This window comes from Jaculus jaculus, chromosome 14 (genome assembly GCF_020740685.1).
Source record: "Jaculus jaculus isolate mJacJac1 chromosome 14, mJacJac1.mat.Y.cur, whole genome shotgun sequence".
NCBI lineage: Eukaryota > Metazoa > Chordata > Mammalia > Rodentia > Dipodidae > Jaculus > Jaculus jaculus.
In genome coordinates, this window is record NC_059115.1 from 41,326,760 (window position 1) to 41,334,310 (window position 7,551).

A 7,551-nucleotide genomic window follows, 5' to 3' on the forward strand; every position below is an offset into this window, starting at 1 on the left:
ACTTCAGTTGCCAAAAAAGCAGAGAAGTTTCTCCTTTCTTCACAGTGGTTCTTACTGGGCCACTTTCCCGTGTGGGAAACAATCACAGGAAGGGTCAGTATTCTTCCTGACAAGGACTTGCTCACATGGTCCAGCTATCTTATTTTTATCACTACTATTAGATTTATGATTGTATAACTCTTATATTTATTTTATTATTTATCATTTTTAGTGTGTATGTGTGAGGCATATGTTTATGTTTGTATGTAGTTGGTGTATGAAGTTACATTTGGCATTTAAAGTTATATGTTTGGGGTATGATATTATGTGTTTGGCATATAATGTTATGTGTTTGATGTATGAAGGTGCATGTGGAGGTTAATATTGGATGCCTTCCTCAGTTGCTCTCCTATTTTTTTTTTTTTTTGAGACGGAGCTTCACTGAACCTAGATCTCACCAACTGTGCTAAACCCAGCTGCCTGCTAAGACCTGAAATCTGCCTGTCTCCACATCCCAGCACAAAGATACAGGGGCACACCACCAGACTGGGCATTTCATGTGGGTTCTTCTGGTTACATGTCAAGCACTTCACTCACCAAACTATCACCTAACCATTTTTTAAAAATGGAAAGGCAAGCCAGGCATGGTGGGACAAGCCTTTAAACCCAGCACCTGGGAGGCAGAGGTAGGAGCATCACCATGAGTTCAAGGCTTCTCTGAGACCCCATACTGAATCCCAGGTCATCTTGGGCTAGAGTGAGACCCTACCTCAAAACAAAAAAAAAAAAAAAAAAGGAAAGTAATTTCACCAGGACTTTCTTCACTAACATCCAGAAGATAACAAAGGCTAAGCTAAGGAAATCTATACTTATAAGGAATAAATCTATAGTCTCCTTTTTAAATGTACAGAGGAGACTGGATAAAGAACAGTTAATCTCACCAAAACTTATTAGAAAACTGTATGAGAAACAGAGGAGTTATTCTGCAACCCCACTCTCTTTTCCCTTAGGCACTCAGATGGAGTCTAGTTGGTGCCCCATACATCAAAGAAAGTCACGGTGGCTGAGATCATCCCAGGGAATATATGGGCAGAAACCATGAGACTAACCCCCCAAACTGGATCAGCAGCAATCACCTGTGAGGCTTTTCTGGATTATTTCTCTCCTCACACTCAAGACCATGGCTGAAATTTAAGGACTGAAGGGAATTAGAGGAGGATAAAGCCCTATGCATGTAGACAACTGGATTCTTCACACTATATTTTTGAGTGTTGAGCTGCCCCATGTGAGCAAGAAGTCAGTACTTTAAAGCCTATTCAGCTTAGGACTTAGAACAGTTTATGTTAGCTTTTGTCATGGTCTTGTGGAACATAGCTTACTATCTTAAAGTTCCTCTATGCCTCTAAATCTATGATAAAAACAGAAGAATAGCTTTGGAAGAAAAGCATGTTCACACAAGTCGGGTATGTAGTTCCATAGAACATTTCCCTAGCACACAAACACTGTGGGGTCAATCCTAGTACCACACAATGCACTTTTACATAAATTACATGGATGCAAAAAGCAAAGGAATAAAGGGGAGTTTATAAGAAAAAAAAAAGCAGATTTCTGAGGACATGTGATTCAACTTAGGAGGAAACAAATAGGGGCAACTGTACAAAAAGTGATTGGTAAACAAAGAACATAAATATCTGCTCGCATGCTGAGATTCTCATTAACCGAGAAGATACGCAAACATAGAACAAGAGAAAAGATTGCACCCATTCTCTTCCTCTCTCTCTCTCTCTCATTCTCTATCTGCCCCTCCCTCTCTCTCTCTCAAATATATAAATAAAAATGAAATACTTTAAAAAAAATTTTCTTGAAACTCACTATTGATTACTTCACATTCCCTAGTCAAACATACAAGCCACAGAGATAAGGCAGACTCCTTAAGGCAAATGGGTTGAGACAACAGGATGAGCACAAAAGAAATCATTTTGAGTACATATTAAATGTTGCAGAGACATGTCTCCTCACTTGTGCAGGAAATACTTAAAAATATAATTTTCAAAGCTAAGAGAACAAGAGGAGGGTATCCTTGTGGGTATGGTATAGGTGAAAAGCAATTCCTTGGATCAAAATCAGGAAGTTTATTTTAGCTGTGAACCTACCAAAAAAGATATTTGTTGATGCTAAGAAGTTAAAGGGAATTTACCCTCAACACAGCACTATAGAATGGCCAGCACAAGACTTCCACAGTGGAAGATTAAGAGGGAGGGTGTGAGGCGGGACACAGATGCTAACACTTCATCACAAATAAAAGTGTATCACAGTGAAGGGAAGAGGATTTAAGTATGACTCCTGATTCTAGACCTTAGTCATAGTAACCCTATACACAAATTCTACTCCATATGCTTCCAATTATGTATTATTTTTATTCTTTAAGAATTTTTAATTATCCTCAATTTATAGTGGCTGTAGAGATTGCTCAGTGGTTAAGGTCCTCGGCTGCAAAGCCTGCGGGCTCAGGTTCAATTTTCTGGTCCCCACATAAAGCCAGGTGCACAAAGTGGCACATGTGTCTGTAATTCATTTGCAGTTGCTAGAGGCCCCATGCACCCATTCTCTCTGTTGCTTTTGCTCTTGCTCTAGCTCTGCTTGCAAATAACAGATGAGCAAATGGTTTAAGTAAAAGAAATATTGAGGCTGAAACACAAAATATACTCTAGGTTTCTATTTGAAATAAAATGAAAAAAAGTCACTTCTTAACAGAAAGAACCCAGTTCAAATCACAACTATATCACTACGTTGTGAAAATGACTTAATTCATTTGTCTGTTTCCTCATTTGCACAATAACAATAGAAATAATAATAGTATTTTTAGAAGGGCAAGGCAATTAGATGACTATTTCAAAATGAAGTCCCTATATACATAATAGTTCCTTTTTACTGCTTTATTTAGGGAATATGTTTGGGGAGGTTGTCTAAAACATAATTATGGGAATAAGATGAAGTACTATTTACTAAATTTGGAGGAAATACACAATGATAGATTGTCAGAGAATGATGGTTGCTCACTTAAATATTTCTTTCTTCCTGGATACACGAGTAGATTGCATCTTTCCACCTTCCTTAAGTATGATACTCCCACATGGAAATGACTTTTAGCCAATAGAAGGCACACAGAGTGATAGGTACCACTGGGCAATGAACACAGCTGGAATTTTCCCTCCAATGGCTCCAGGCATACAAGCATGGTGACCAAAATGAGATGACAAGGATGGATAAAAGCTGTGCCTCTGAATCACACTTTCCAGAAATGCTGCCAAATCTCCCCTTTGGAGACTTTATATAAAAGACAAATTTATTTTACATCTGAAGCAGTATGTATTTTGGAATAATTTCTTACAGTATTTAAATGAAACAATCTAATACAGCCAAGGTCTTTGTATGTCCTTTGATATTTAACCTCCATCATGAAACTCAAAATACATATTACACTAGTTCTAAAGCTAAGAAGGTGGAGCTCACAGAAATTATGGGATTTTCTGGCCCAAAACCATGAATGTGTTAAGTTCTGGGCCAGTTCTGAATCCTGGTGAATGTGCTAGAAGGTTTGTGTCATCCCTTCACCCAAAATTTCAATGTGCGAGTATTTCTGCTGTCCTTCCTCGCAGACTTCTGATTACAAGTGCTGTCACTGTTAATACTATGAAAACTTTGAGATATCCCCCCAGCACAGTCTTTATTATACCATAATCCAGTGTGTGGCATATGATAAGAGAAACTTGTGCTATTAATCTATCTGTTATAAAAGACACAGATTCTTAGCAGTTTTGCAACTAACTACTTTACCAGAAATAATGAAACACAGATAAGATTTAAAAAAATTTAATGCAAATAAGGACTGAACTCCAAAGTAGCATACACAGCCCAGTGCCTATACTCCACAAACAGCTGGGATGTATAAAACTTAATTTTTTTTATATTGCTGCTTTATTGTTATTTTATTGTGCAGTGTGTTTTAGAATTACCATATCGTGTCAGTAAACGTCCTTAATTTGTAAATGACTTTTAGTGATATTTGTTCAAATTTTTTTCTGTTAGTAAGTGGAAACAAAACTATCTATATAATAAATCATGGGTGCTTTGTCAGATATAAAACACTGATTTATTAAAACCTAACAATGAAAGCATTCTGTCTACATCAGCCTGTAGAGCCATGCCCCTGACTATCACATGAAAGAGATTCACTCAATTAAAATCATATAAAAGCCATTTTACAAAGTTTATTTAGATAAAAAGAAACTAGAAGTAATGTATATTACCTTGAATACAACAACAACAAAAAATGAAACACATTAAAGCCATTACCAGGCAAACATGGAAGTCAATTACAAAAGCAGGATTTCAGCTGAGAAACTTAGTTACATTACTTTTAATTTTTAAGACCTAAATCGCAGAAACAGATATCCAGTGCATCTGTCAGAAAAATTTATAGCAACAAGATTTAGTACTCAAAGAGAAATCAGAACTACTCCTGAAAAAACAGCAGGATAGAGAAGTAGGTAAAATAGAAAGGTGACAAGCAATAAAAATCCACACACCTGACAGATGTGTTTTCTAAGTAGTGCTAATTGCCAGCACATGAAACCACTGTGGAAGGAGGTCTGTCACTGCCTCCCACCTGACTGCAAAGTCCTCCAAACGTGTGAGGGTGGGAATGTGTTCAAGAGCTGCTTGGGCCGGGGGTGGTGGTGCACGCCTTTAATCCCAGCACTTCGGAAGCAGAGGTGAGAGGATCATGGTGAGTTCAAAGCCACCGTGAGACTACATAGTGAATTCCAGGTCAGCCTGGGCTAGAGTGAGACCCTACCTTGAAAAAACAAACAAACAAAAAAAAAGAAAACCAACCAAACAAAACATAAATGCTGCTTGGAAGGAGATTGGCCTCTGCTACCTGAGTGTACCCTGTGGCTTTAAACAACAGGTGAGTACTCTGACAGTTTGGGTCCCTAATTCAGAGAGTCAGTTTATCTGAGCTTGCTAGTAATCGAGCAAGGCCCACACTTAAGGTAACAAATGATTTCCTTCAACAAGACAGAGAAAATGAAGTAAACAACTTAAAAAGTGCAAAGATAATATTCTACTGGGGGTTGATTTTGACATCTGAGACCCACTGTGGAGATTCCACAGTGTCTTGAAGGAATCAAGATGAAGACACCAGCACTAAATGGAGAGCGAATTTGAGTTTCCTCTTCACCACCACAAAATCCACTCAATGTGTGTCTCTGCGTGACACACTGCTCTTTCTGCATCCACCAGAAAAAAAACAGAACTCGCTAGTCATCTCCACTCGCAACCCCCACCTGAGGACCTCCCTGGAAAGCTCCATGCAGTGCTCATGCTTCCGCCTCACTAAGGAACCCAAACCATGAACCTCATACTGCCAGTAAAAGCACACTCCGGATTACTCTACGTAGGTGTTCAAACTAGTTATGTGGTGTTGTGCCTTGTAATACCTCCCACTACCGCAAATTAGTGGAACTTCCCACGCAATTAAGAAAACAGTTATTTTCAAAAGGAAAAAAAAAAAATGTCCCCACCTCTATGTTGATGCCAATAAGAAAGCCAGAAAAGTTATGAGAGCACTGCTCTCAGGAAGCCCTCCTCACAAACAAACAGCCAGTGTGCCCCAAGATCCAGGCCACCCTTCTCCACTCCACACACACCACATCCCCACGGTAACCCTTTGCCTCTCCACAACCTCCGCTAGCAGTTCAGCCCCAAGAATCTGTCCACTCCAGCAAGCTTTCACCTGTCCGTCTGACACAGGAAGCCGCCTCCTCGCAAGAGCTCCGCTGCGCTGCGAAATGCATTCGTGGATCACGCTCCGACAGGATTGGAGGGACTGAGGATTGGAGGGACTGAGGAGTCTGAGTGCTCCTATCCTCTCCTCTAATCCCCACCTTTCAGTAATAGTAAAATATACGCACTAGATATAAAGAAAGGCAATGAACAAAGGCTTTCGAGACCTCGATTCCAGCAGAAGAGCAAGCTCTTGGAGTCTGCGGGACGCTTCCTGCAAGTCTCCCCCGGGTGGCCGGGTGGCCATGGTGCCCAGACACAATGCTACTGCCTTGGCTTCTCAAAAGAAACTGAAAACCTCCCAGAAGTTGTTGGAAATGCATGCTATTCCTACAAGCTCCTTCAGCCTGAGCCAGGAAACCAGGTACTCTTCGCAAGGGACAAGACCTGGTCAGGGTGTTCTCTGCTGGTACCCGCGCTTAGCACAGCGCCAGGCACACAGGGGCAGCTCCCAAGCTCATGGTGTCTACATGGTTCTTTCTATCGTGACTCCGCTTACACCCCTACAAATCCTGGCTCAAGTTCACCTGCCTGTACTATGGGGCTGCTGCTGGAGAACATGGGAACCTGGAGATGAAAAGCGCCGGGCTGAGAGTGAGCCCTGGGCGTGCGCGCACAGAGAAGGCAGTGGTCAAAACCAGCACCGAGGAGCTGATAGCCAGGGTTCCAGAAGCCTCCCCTGCGCTGGGCTCCTAGATTTGAGTCTTTCTCGCGACGCAACAAACTTATTTTCCGATTCAAACCGGGGTCGCCCTAAGGTGACAGTGGCATTGATGCTGGCTCTTCTCAGGTTGATAGCTTTCTCTGCCTTCTCACTGGCCCCTGCAGGGCTGCTAGGCTCAGGGAGCTCCAGCCCCACAGCCCCAGCTGAGCCCTGCAAGGGTGACCGACCTGGGATGGACAGAGGGAGCGAGAAAGGGGGGGGGGGCGAGAGAGAGTTGTGTTGTGATGTTCTTTCCCAGGCAATCCGAGAACCGGGGTGTCATGGTCAGTGGCAGCTTTGCCCAGCTGCGCTTCCATCACTTACCTCCGCCCGGGAGCGCTGCTAGGGAGAGAGCCTCGCGCGCGGCGCCCAGACAGTCCGAGGGTCCCGGGGAAGTGGCGAAAGCTCCCTACTTGCGACCAATCCTGGTTGTGAACCCAACGCTCTGGATGCTGTCGCGCTCCCCTCCCTCCTCGCGCGCTCAGCAGCTCCCAAAACCCGGCGCTCTGGAGTTGTGAAGACGACTCGGCAGCGGCGAGGGATGGGGAGGGCGCGGGCCGCGGAGCTGGGCATGCTCAGTGAGCACCCGAGGCAGCGCGCGCCCGGAGCATCACCTGGGGGCCCTTCCCGTGGAGGGGGAGGGGGAAGAGGCGCTGAGGAGAGGTAGGCGGACCTCGCTCCCCACGCGCAGAACTGGTAAAGGGTTCTTCGCTTGGTGCTCAGGTTGCTAGAGATGACTGCACCGGTGTCTGGATAGCGGAGGCGAGGCCCTGTTGGCCAGGGATGCCGAGGGAGGAGGCATCACCTGCTCATTGCAACCTGAGCATGGGGCACTGGAGGCGCGACCTGCAACTGACCTCCCTGCAGGCTGAACCTGGAGGATCTTGAAGGTGTTCTGGTCAAGGGAATCAAATACTCGGGGCGTCTGGACGGAGAATTACTCCACCAGGTGTTTGGTGTGAGCGGTGGTACTAAACTTGAGAAGCCTAAACAAGGGTCTCTGGGCTGGTTTTCCCTGT

The 7,551-nt window shown here is 43.7% G+C and overlaps 1 protein-coding gene across 8 annotated transcripts in view; it reads right to left on the reverse strand.

The window, feature by feature from the left end:
* The window catches only part of Cntn4 (contactin 4), a 1,052,004-nt gene extending 1,044,966 nt beyond the window's left edge, over positions 1 to 7,038 (reverse strand). For 5 of the 8 annotated variants that reach the window (XM_045133612.1, XM_045133613.1, XM_045133605.1 and 2 more), the window contains exon 1: positions 6,857 to 7,038. The gene's annotated coding sequence lies outside the window, so the exon portion shown is untranslated. Of the gene's footprint in view, positions 1 to 5,779; positions 5,850 to 5,996; positions 6,055 to 6,856 lie in introns of those variants that run through there. The other 3 variants (XM_045133606.1, XM_045133608.1, XM_045133610.1) reach the window with 3 other exon arrangements.
* Positions 7,039 to 7,551: the final 513 nt, after the last annotated feature.